Source organism: Chlamydotis macqueenii, chromosome 7 (assembly GCF_036417535.1).
Source record: "Chlamydotis macqueenii isolate bChlMac1 chromosome 7, bChlMac1.mat, whole genome shotgun sequence".
Taxonomy (NCBI): Eukaryota; Metazoa; Chordata; class Aves; order Otidiformes; family Otididae; genus Chlamydotis; species Chlamydotis macqueenii.
In genome coordinates this window covers 17,473,766-17,485,638 of record NC_141562.1, presented here as the reverse complement: position 1 = coordinate 17,485,638, position 11,873 = coordinate 17,473,766, and the positions used below count along the sequence as shown (strand labels likewise).

The following is an 11,873-nucleotide window of genomic DNA, read 5'->3' as shown; positions in this document are numbered from 1 at the left end:
TGTGATTTACCTTGCGTGACCAAGGAGAGGACATGAGGAAGTGGGTTGGGAAACCTACACTGGCTCCAGAGGCATGGAAATGTGAGTTGCAAGGAAAAACAATCGCAAACGGAGGTTCTCCCAGGAAAACTACTGCTCCAGTCCTCAATGGACAGTTCCCCAGACAGAATAGAAGGGCTGATCTCATCTCTGATCCTCTGGAAGGGAATTCTGATTCATATTTACAAGAAGTGAGTAGCAAATACTATGAACAGGACTAGAGGGGCCCTGTCTCCAGCCCGGCGGAGGAGAAGGACAACCGAGTTTACTAGACTGTATGGGTTCCATGGCCTGGCACATGAGACCCACAGGAGTGCAAGGCTCTACCAGACACTGGTGCACAGTGTACCCTAATGCCACAGAGTCATGAAGAGGCAGAATCCATCTGTGTTTCTGGAGTGACAGGAGGATCCCAACCGCTGACTGTACTAGAGGCTGAATTGAGTCTGACTAGGAATGAGTCTCAAAAGCACCCCATAGTGACTGGCCCAGATGCTCTGTGCATCCTTGGTATAGACTATGTCAGGAGAGGGTATTTCAAAGACCCGAAAGGGTACTGGTGGCCTCTTGGTATAGCCACTGTAGAAATGGAGGAAATTAAACAGCTGTCTCCCTTGCCCAGGCTCTTGGAGGACCCTTCCATTGTGGGGATGCTGAAGGTCGAAGAACAACAGGTACCAATCACTACCACCACGGTGCACCAGCAGCAATATCACACCAACCAAGACACCCTGATCCCCATCCATAAGCTGATTTGTCAATTGGAAAACCAAGGAGTGATCAGCAAGACTCGCTCACTTTTTAACAGTCCCATATGGCCACTGTGAAAATCTAGTGGAGAGTGGAGACCATCCACTAGCAGTGGACTATCGTGGCCTGAATGAAGTTACACCACCACTGAGTGCTGCTGTGCCAGACATGCTAGAACTTCAGTATGAACTGGAGTCCAAGGCAGCCAAGTGGTGTGCCACCATTGACATCACTTGTATGTTCTTCTCAATCCCTCTGGCAGCAGAATGCAGGCCACAGTTTGCTTTCACTTGGAGGGGCATCCAGTACACCTGGAATCAACTGCCCCAGGGGTGGAAACACAGCCCCACCATTTGCCATGGACTGATCCAGGCTGCACTGGAAAAGGGTGGAGCTGAGAACACTTGCAATATATTGATGACATCGTATGGGGCAACACAGCAGCAGAAGTTTTTGAAAAAGGAAAGGAAATAATCCAAATACTTCTGAAAGCCGTTTTGACATAAAACAAAGCACAGTCAAGGGGCCTGCACAAGAGATCCAGTTTTTAGGAATAAAACAGTAAGATGGACGGCGATGCAGTGGGATAGAGTGTACCCTCAGCAAGGTCGCTGACCCTCACCACACCAAGCTGTGTGGTGCCATCGACACGCTGGAGGGGAGGGATGCCATCCAGAGGGACCTTGACAGGCTGGAGAGGTGGGCCTGCCAACCTCATGAAGTCCAACCAGGCCAAGGGCAAGGTCCTGCACAAGGGTCATGGCAATCCCAGGCACAAACACAGGCTGGGTGGAGATGGATAGAGACCAGCCCTGAGGAGAGGGACTTGGGAGTGATGGTGGACCAGAAGCTCACCATGAGCCGGCAATGTGCGCTCACAGTGCAGAAAGGCAACCGCATCCTGGGCTGCATCAAGAGAAGTGTAGCCAGCAGGTCAAGGAGGTGATTCTCCCCCTCTACTCTGCCCTGGTGAGACCCCACCTGCAGCACTGCGTCCAGCTCTGGAGCCCCCAACATCAGAAGGACATGGACCAGTTCTAGAGGGTCCAGAAGAGGCCACAAAGATGATCAGAGGGCTGGAGCAGCTCTGCTGTGAGGCCAGGCTGAGAGAGCTGGGGTTGTTCAGCCTGGAGAAGAGGAGGCTCCGGGGAGACCTGAGAGCGGCCTTCCAGTGCCTAAAGGGGTCTGCAGGAAAGGTGGGGAGAGACTCTTCAGCAGGGCCTGCTGTGACAGGACAAGGGGTAATGGTTCTAAAATAGAGGAAGGCAGATTCAGATCAGATATTAGGAAGAAATTTTTTACGCTGAGGTTGGTGGAACACTGTCCCAGGTTGCCCAGAGAGGTGGTGGATGCCCCATCCCTGGAAATGTTCCAGGCCAGGTTGGCTGGGGCTCTGAGCAACCAGATCTGGTTGGAGATGTCCCTGCTCCTGGCAGGGGGGTTGGACTAGATGACCTTTGAAGGTCCCTTCCAACCCTAACCATTCTGGGATTCTATGATTCTATGCTAGGTGGAGCGATCCCCCGTGCGCCCAGCGTTGCAATAAAGAAGTGCCTGCTTCTTAACTTCCCATTGCTGTTAAGGAGTTTTATTCTGGCTTTCGGTAACAGCAGGACCCGATCCTGATGGTGCCATCCAACTGATTTGAAAGGACTCGGGGCAGTCCTGGAGATCAGCACCAGACCTTATCTAGCTTCACTATAGAATACCACAAAAGTTTGGGTGTCAACTGTGAGCCAATGGACAGAAGAGAAACTGCCATCAGTGAGGATCGATCTTGGCAGTTCTTTTTTCTAACTCAGAAGTCATGATGCAGCCTTTGACCTTTACAAAATCTGTCATCGAGTTCCTCAGCGGGGAGGGTGGCAAAGGTCTAGCACTGCTTCAGGCTACAGCAGAGGTAGGAGAGACAATTCTGGATTTCTCCATCAATTGTCTCCAAAGGCTTTCTGTGGCGAGTTTGTGGCTCTAGGGAATGCCTTGGTGGTGACATTTCTTTCTCACAAGCTTTCTGATGCCAACCATTGTGCAGAAACTGTGTGTGAGGGCACGACGGGTCTGGTTTGCACCTGTAGCTTTCTTCAGGACCCAAGATCACCCTCAGCTAAAGGGATTTAAAATCTTAGCTATTTTGGAAATGTCTGCTCTGGCTTCTCAGTGGCATCCCAATTGTATTTGCAGGGAGCGCGAAATTATTCAGATCAGTGGTTTCAGCATGTAGTTCTACAACAGTATTTTCAGGAAAAGTGGAAAAGGAGGCAAACAATCCAACAGATCCTACGTTATGTTCCAGAGCTCCTGTATTTGAAAAGGAAAACGCTAAATGGGGCCACCAAATGATGGCACAGAAACTTCTCACAGTTCTGGAGACAGCAGAAGGCTTGGGGGAGAAAGAACTTTGCATTGCCAGGAGGCTGAGGGCGAAGATTCTTCCCCTGGAGTGCTGTGTCCAGTGCTGGGCTCCCCAGACAAGAGAGACAGGGACAGACTGGAGACAGTCCAGCAAAGGGCCATCAAAATGGGGAAGGGACTGGAACATCTCTCCAATGAGGAGGGGCTCAGAGAAATGGGACTGTTCAGCCTGGAGAAGAGAAGCCTCAGGGGATCTTCTCCACACATACAAATAGCTGAAGGGAGGGCACAAAGAAGATGGAGCCAGGCTGCAGTAGTGCCCAGGGTCCAGCTGACCCAGAGGGGCCTTCCTTCAGCAAGGACTTGGACCAGATGACCTGCGGAGCTCCTTGCCAACCCCAGCCGCTCTGTGAGTGTGTGACGCTGGCACAACCAACAGCAGGGACTGCCTGAAAAGGGCCTGAGCAAACCTGGAGTTGTGAAACATGCTGCCAGATGGGCTTTGCATTGCACTCTGTTTCTGAGGCTGGGGAAGCTCCTGGGTACACTCCCACCTGTGCCCCAGAGAGCTGTGATATCACCAGAGAGTCACAGTAACCCCATGGACGTCACTTGCAGTGGGCAACACTACATGCCAGCGTCGCTTGCCACCGGCGGCACATGAGACATCGAGCCCTGTGGGCAGCATCCAAGCCATCGAGTCCTGCCACAGCACGCCAGATGCTGGGACCTGTCAGCAGCCAAAGAGTCACCAAGTCCCACCAGCAGAAGCTGAACCTCCGAGTCCTGCCAGCAGCACCCATGAAGTCCTGCCACCAGCAGCAAGACATCAAGTCCCACCAGCAGCTGACAGGACACCGAGTCCTGATGGCAGCAATGGAGGCGACCAGGCCTGAGCCAGCGGCATGGGGAGCTGCCAGGCGCTCCTGGCAGGGGGATCCCTGCCCCATCTGCTTGGGTCCCCTTGAAGGCCCCACTGGGCTGACGCTGTTGCTGCCGGGGGCCCATCATGGCCTGCAGGTGGAGGATGACCATGATGGGTTGGCTCACCATTATGCGGTTGCTTCAGTTCCTATGCAGGGCTGTGGCAGCAGGGGTGGTGACAACAGCAGCAGCAGCAGCGAGGCCCTGGAGGTCCCAGATGCTGAAGATTCCAGCTGAGCACAAGGACCACAACCCCTCTGTGCCCCGCCAGCATGTCCAGTTTCTGTCCAGGCAGTGGATCAGCAATGGGAGCAGCTGGCTCTGCTACCTGCCAGGGACAAGCGAAGACCCATCATGGCTGCGGAGGGTCCAGGAGGAAGAGCCAGGCTCTGGGGACCATGCATGCTGCGTCCCCTTGCCCTGCTTCCAAGCGAGACAGCTGGGCCCCCCAGCATGACCCTGAAATAAAAACACCAGGGATGCTGAGAGAGGCCATGCCTGGTTTCTTCTGTGCCAGTTTGCTCACTGCTGCAGAACTGGGGCAGTGGGACAGATATGGCCCTGTGAACTGGAGGACAGGCAGTCGAGTTCCTGTGGACTTAGCGAGAGGGAGGGATATGGCATGTGGGAACTATGGGGAGAGGGTGAGTTGCAGCCAGGCAAAGGTGGCCTAGCAGGCCAGAGGGAGGGTCAGGGCTACTTCAGCCCCAGCAAGACAGCACCCTCTCCTCAAAACAGTTCCCTGTCTCAGTAGCCCCACAGAGCCAGGCCCACACTCCTGCAGGCTCCAAGGATATCACAGATCAGGAGCAGGAGCATGCCAACGAGTCAGTCCCCCACCCCCGGCATGCCTCCAACACATGCAGCAGTAGGAAGCACTACTTTCTCTCCCATGACAGAGCCTCTTGGCAGCAAGCACTAGTTGACAGTTTAAGAAGCAAAGGAAAGAGGAAGAAGAAAGGAAAAACACCACCACCAACAAAAAAAACCAAAACAAGTTATGCAAAGGCAGTAACCCATCACCTCCCACAAGCAAACCAATGCCCAGCCAGTCCCCACGCAATGGCCCCCACTGCCACTTTGCAGTTTTATTGCTGAGCACAGTGTCATATGGTATGGAATATCCCTTTGGTCAGTTGGGGTCAGCTGTCCCAGCTGTCTGCCCTTCCAACCTCTTGCCCAACCCAGCCCACTCGCTGGGTACCAAAACACAATTTTGGTCACAAATCCAAACGACAGCACCATATGGGCTGTTGTGAACAGAATCAGCTCAACCCCAGTCAGACTCAGCACACATGGGAACACCAATCTTGTGGGCAAGGAGGGGACACAATCCCACACACATGCCGGGGCCATGATCTGGTGCCCCACACAGCTCACTTTCCCACAGCATCTGCAGGCATGCGTGTGAATGTCTGCGTGTGTTCCCCAGCTGAGGCTGTGTATTGAGGCAGGCAGCAGCTGTTGCATCATGGGGAGAGCTCAGATCATTCATAACCAACCCCTTGGCTAACTAGTCCAGACAGAGCAGAGGCGGGGTGTGATGAGTGGGGGCCAGGTGCCAGGGCCAGGCAGGGCCTGGCAAGGGGCCATCGTGGTGGCAGAGCCATTGCGTACCCTGGGAGGGATGCGTTGCCAGGCCAGGGAGCACACCTGGATCTGTGGACCTTCCTGCCTCCCCTTACAGCATCCAGAGCCAGCTGCCCCAGCACCGGCTGAAAAGGAAGAGGACAAGGGGACATTTGTGGTGATGGCGTTGGTCTTCCCAAGGAAATGCTATGTGTGCTGAGGTCCTGCTTCCCAGAAAGTGGCTTAACATCAGCCTGCCAACAGGAAGCAATGAATAAATTTCTTATTTTGCATTGCTTGTGTACACACCTTTTCCTTCATCTATTAAACTGTCTTTATCTTGATCCATGAGCCATCTCATCACCTCCTGTTTTCCACCCATGCTGTGGAAGAGGGGAGTGAGTGAGCGGATGTGGGGGTGCTTGGCTGTTAGCAGGGGTCAACCCATTCCATGGGCTCATAGACTCGTAGATCATAGAGGAGCCCAGGCTGGAAGGGACCTCCAAAGATCATCTGGTCCAGTCTCTTGTGGGAAAGGGAGCCTGGATGAGGCTATCTTGCATCCTGTCTGGTCATATCTTGAAATTCTCCAGCGATGGGGACTTTAACAGGTCCCTGGGGAGATTGTTCCAGCAAGTGATTGTTCTCACTGTAAAAAAAAATTCCCTATCAAGATGAAACCTCTTCTTTCTCCTATCATCTTGTATCATGTCCAGTTTATCACTCTGGGACCCCAGATCCTTCTCTGCAGAGCTGCTTTCCAACCACTCAGTCCCCAGCATGGAAGCTCAGGGGGGAGCTGAGCGAGGCGCCAGGAGCCCGCAGCTCGCGCGAGAGCGGCTGACGAGACGTGGGCGGAGCCAGGGGGCACCGGCGGTCCGGCCCCTCTCCCCGGATAAAGCGGGGCCTAGGGAGCGCCAGCGACCCGGAGCGCGGCGAACAGGACCGGCAAACAGGGCGTGCCACGGCGCGGCAGTTTGCGCAGGAAGGGCGCGTCAGCGAGGGCGCCGCCCCGGGGCACTGGGTGATTCACGCCTCTCACTTGGTGACTCACCTGGTGATTCCCGGCTCTCAGGGCGACATGGTCAACACCCGCCTGAGAACAAAGGCTGCGCCTCCGGCCGGAAGGTCTGCACCGGCACCCCCTGCGGCGGTCGATGCCTCCGTGCAGACGGAGCAGCCGAGGGGGGAGGCTGCGGTGCAGAGCTCGGGCTGCAGGCAGTGCCTGGACCCCGCTCCCGGGGCAGGGGCAGGCGGCAGCCCTGGCTGCAGAAGGTGTGCCCAGGTGGAGCAGCTCCTGCGGCAGGTGGCTGAGCTGCAGGAGGCGGTCAGGAGGCTGCGGGACATCAGGGAGGCGGAGAGGGAGCTGGATGCCTGGTTCCAGGCGCAGTCTCCACCGGAACCGCAGCACCCAGTGAACCAATCAAACCCCCCCCCACCTACACACAACATAAGCAATCAGGAGAGAAGATGCCAACCAATGGAAAACTGCAAGGATAAAACGCAACAGGAGGAAGAAGAAGCTTCCCCAGAAACCCGAGGTGCCCCTGCAGAACCGCTTTGCTGCTCTGCAGACCGAAGAAGTAAGACCCAGCACCTCGGGGGAGGCACAGGAGCCGTGCGAGGTAGCCCGACCGGCTCGTGTGATTACCAGTGCTTCCAAGAAAAAGAGGCGAGTGGTAGTAGTGGGTGACTCTCTCCTGAGGGGGACGGAGGCACCCATCTGCCGACCTGATCCACTCTCTCGGGAGGTGTGCTGTCTCCCGGGGGCTCGTGTCAGAGATGTTACCAAGAGAATACCTGGCCTCATACGGCCTACAGACTATTATCCATTACTGGTCTTTCATGTGGGGGCCAGCGACACAGCTAGCAGCAGCCTAATGAACATCAAAAGGGATTTCAGAGCCCTGGGTTCTACAGTCAAAGACTCTGGGGCTCAAGTGGTATTCTCCTCTATCCTCCCGGTCGAAGGGCAGGGGCCTGAAAGGGCCAGGCGTATCTGGCAAGTCAACTCATGGCTCAGGGAGTGGTGTTACAGCCAGGGCTTTGGGTATCTTGACCATGGGGCGTGCTTTGAGAAGCCCGGGCTGCTAGGGCTGGATGGCGTACACCTAAATGAGAATGGGAAGACTGTGCTTGGACGTAGGCTTGCCAGACTTGTCCGGAGGGCTTTAAACTAGTGTTGCTGGGGGAGGGGGAGCACAGTTCAGCCCACGGCTATCGGCATGGCGCCAGTGCCAGCACCAAGCGCCCAGAAGTCAGGGAAGGATCGCAGGTAGGTGCAAATAAACCTAATCTGCGATACAAAAGAACACCTGTCACTCCAGCCAGCAAGTCGGTTTTATCGGGGGCCCTGCTGAAGTGTTTCTATGCCAACGCAGGCAGCATGGGAAATAAACAGGAAGAACTGGAGATGCGTGCACGCGAGCAGGGCTACGACCTTGTTGGCATCACGGAGACGTGGTGGGATGACTCTTACAACTGGAGCGTCAACATGGAGGGGTACAGGCTTTTTAGAAAAGACAGGCAGGGAAGACGAGGAGGGGGTGTCGCTCTCTATGTCAGCAACCGGCTGGAGTGCGTGGAGCTCTGCCTGGGGATGGGGGAGGAGCTGACAGAGAGCTTACGGGTTAAGATCAGAGGACAGGGACGGACGGGGGATGTTACGGTGGGGGTCTGTTACAGGCCGCCTGGCCAGGAAGACAGAGCGGACGAGGCGCTCTATAGCCAGATAGGAGCAGCCTCACAGCGGTCACGAGCCCTGGTCCTCATGGGGGACTTCAACCACCCTGACATCTGTTGGAGAGACAACACGGCAGGGTACAGGCAGTCCAGGAGGTTCCTGGAATGCGTGGATGATAACTTCCTCCTGCAGGCGATAGAGGAGCCGACAAGGAGGGGTGCCATGCTGGACCTTGTGCTCACCAACAGGGAGGGGCTGGTGGGGGACGTGAAACTGATGGACAGCCTTGGCTGCAGTGACCATGACGCGGTGGAGTTCAAGATCCACGGGGCGGCAAGGAAACTGCACAGTAAGCTCTCTGCCCTAGATTTCAGGAAGGCGGACTTCGGCCTCTTCAGGAACCTCATGGGCAAAGTGCCATGGGAGGCGGCCCTGGAGGGAAGAGGGGCCCAGGAAAGTTGGTCCATATTTAAGGAGCACCTCCTCCAAGCTCAGCAGAGGTGCATCCCGATGAAGAAAAAGTCGGGCAAAAAGGCCAGGTGGCCAGCGTGGATGAGCAAGGAGCTCCTGGACCAACTGAAAGTGAAGAGGAAAGCCTATAGAGGGTGGAAGCTGGGACAGGTAGCCTGGGAGGACTACCGAGTGACTGTGCGAGCGGCCAGGGATAGGGTGAGGAAGGCTAAAGCCCTGATGGAATCGAATCTGGCCAGGGATATAAAAAGTAACAAGAAAAGCTTTTACAGGTATGTAGGGGACAAAAGAAAATCCAAGGAGAATGTAGGCCCCCTCCGGAAGGTAACGGGTGTCGTGGTTACCCGGGATGTGGAGAAGGCTGAGGTACTCAATGACTTTTTTGCCTCAGTCTTCACTGATAAGAACTCTTGTCTCCCCACCCAAGCTGTGGAAGGCACAGGCAGGGACTGCAAGGATGAAGAACCGCCCACAGTGCTCGAAGAGCAGGTTCGAGATCATTTAAGGAACTTGAAGGTGCACAAGTCCATGGGGCCTGATGAGATCCATCCGCGCGTCCTGAGGGAACTGGCGGATGAAGTTGCCAAGCCACTGGCCATCATATTTGAGAAGTCGTGGCGGTCTGGTGAGGTCCCCAATGACTGGAAGAGAGGGAACATAACCCCCATTTTTAAAAAGGGGAACAAGGAAGACCCAGGCAACTACAGGCCGGTCAGCCTCACCTCTGTGCCTGGCAAGGTCATGGAGCAGATTCTCCTGGAAACCATGCTAAGGCACATGGAGAGCAAGGAGGTGGTTGGTGACAGCCAACATGGCTTCACCAAGGGCAGATCGTGCCTGACCAATTTGTTGGCCTTTTATGACGGGGTGACGGCATCCGTGGACAAGGGACGAGCAACTGACATCATCTACCTGGACTTGTGCAAAGCTTTTGACACTGTCCCGCACGACATCCTTCTCTCTAAACTGGAGAGGCATGGGTTCGATGGATGGACCACTCGGTGGATAAGGAGTTGGCTGGATGGCCGCACTCAGAGAGTGGTGGTCAACGGCTCAATGTCCAAGTGGAGACCGGTCACCAGTGGCGTCCCTCAGGGGGTCCGTGTTGGGCCCGGCCCTGTTCAACATCTTTGTCGGCGACATGGACAGTGGGATAGAGTGCACCCTCAGCAAGTTCGCCGATGACACCAAGCTGTGTGGTGCCGTCGACTCGCTGGAAGGGAGGGATGCCATCCAGAGGGACCTGGACAGGCTGGAGAGGTGGGCCCGTGCCAACCTCATGGAGTTCAACCAGGCCAAGTGCAAGGTCCTGCACGAGGGTCATGGCAATCCCAGGCACAAATACAGGCTGGGTGGAGAATGGATCGAGAGCAGCCCTGAGGAGAAAGACCTGGGAGTGTTGGTAGATGAGAGGTTCAACATGAGTGGGCAATGCGCCCTTGCGGCCCAGAAGGCCAACTGCATCCTGGGCTGCATCAAGAGGAGCGTGGCCAGCAGGTCGAGGGAGGTGATTCTGCCCCTCTACTCTGCCCTGGTGAGACCCCACCTGGAGTACAGCGTCCAGTTCTGGAGTCCCCAACACAAGAAAGACATGGACCAGTTGGAAAGGGTCCAGAGGAGGGCCACAAAGATGATCAGAGGGCTGGAGCACCTCTCCTATGAGGACAGGCTGAGAGAGTTGGGGCTGTTCAGCCTGGAGAAGAGGAGGCTCCGGGGAGACCTGATAGCGGTCTTCCAATACCTCAAGGGGGCCTACAGGAAAGATGGGGAGAAGCTGTTCAGTAGGGCCTGTTGTGATAGAATAAGGGGTAATGGGTTTAAATTAGAAGGAGGTAGGTTTAGATTAGATATGAGAAAAAAATTTTTTACAATGAGAGTTGTAGAGCACTGGAACAGGTTGCCCAGAGAGGTGGTGGATGCCCCATCCCTGGAATCGTTCAAGGCCAGGCTGGATGGGGCTCTGAGCAACCTGATCTAGTCAGGGATGTCCCTGCTTCTTGCAGGGGGGTTGGACTAGATGACCTTTGAAGGTCCCTTCCAACTCTAACTATTCTATGATTCTATGATTCTATGTCCTGGTGCAGGGGGTAATTCTTCCCCAGGGGAAGTGGCTTTGCACTTCCCTCAGTTCAACTTCATGTGGTTCCCCTCAGCCCAGTTCTCCAGCCTGTCGAGGTCCCTCTGGACGGCAGCATGACCCTCTGATGCCTCAGCCAGTTTTGTACCACCTGCAGTGGAAGGTGGGGAATCACTGAATGACAGAATGGTTTGGGTCAGAAAGGACCATTAAAGCCCACCCAGTCCAACCCCCCTGCCAGGAGCAGGGACATCTCCAACCAGATCTGGTTGCTCAGAGCCTCATCCAACCTGGCCTGGAATGTTTCCAGGGATGGGGCATCCACCACCTCTCTGGGCAACCTGGGACAGTGCTCCACCACCCTCAGCGTAAAAAATTTCTTCCTGATATCCAATCTGAATCTACCTCCCTCAATTTTAAAAACATTACCCCTAGTCCTATCACACCAGGCCCTGCTGAAGAGTCTCTCCCCACCTTTCCTGCAGCCCCCTTTAGGCACTGGAAGGCCGCTCTCAGGTCTCCCCGGAGCCTCCTCTTCTCCAGGCTGAACAGCCCCAGCTCTCTCAGCCTGGCCTCACAGAGCTGCTCCAGCCCTCTGATCATCTTCATGGCCTCCTCTGGACCCTCTCCAACAGCTCCATGTCCTTCTGATGTTGGGGGCTCCAGAACTGGACACAGTACTCCAGGTGGGGTCTCACCAGGGCAGAGTAGAGGGGCAGAATCCCCTCCCTCGACCTGCTGGCCACGCTGCTTTGGATTACCAAGGGAAAGTATCATTTCCTCTTGGCCAACGCATGCAGGCTCCTCCTGGTCACCTTCCTGTCCATCACCTGCTTGGAAATGGTGAAGTTCCAGGGCCGGTTGCTCCACCCCCTTCCCGGGGATCCCCGTGAGGCCCGGCAGCTCCCCAGGCCCTTCTGGAGGAGAGGGCCGACGTTTGCTTTCGTCTCCCGCAGCCGGCACCTTTCCGAGGCACCGGAGAGCGGGCCCGCACAGCACCCCGCTACC

At 55.6% G+C, this 11,873-nt stretch overlaps 1 long non-coding RNA gene across 1 annotated transcript; it reads right to left on the bottom strand.

Moving 5' to 3' along the window:
- Window positions 1-2,355: 2,355 nt before the first annotated feature.
- LOC147600081 (uncharacterized) lies at window positions 2,356-11,869 on the bottom strand. The gene is made up of 2 exons (XR_015259104.1): window positions 11,696-11,869; window positions 2,356-6,283 (listed from the first exon to the last, which is right to left on the bottom strand). It is a non-coding gene; the product is annotated as an uncharacterized LOC147600081 (long non-coding RNA).
- Between the last annotated feature and the right edge of the window lie 4 nt (window positions 11,870-11,873).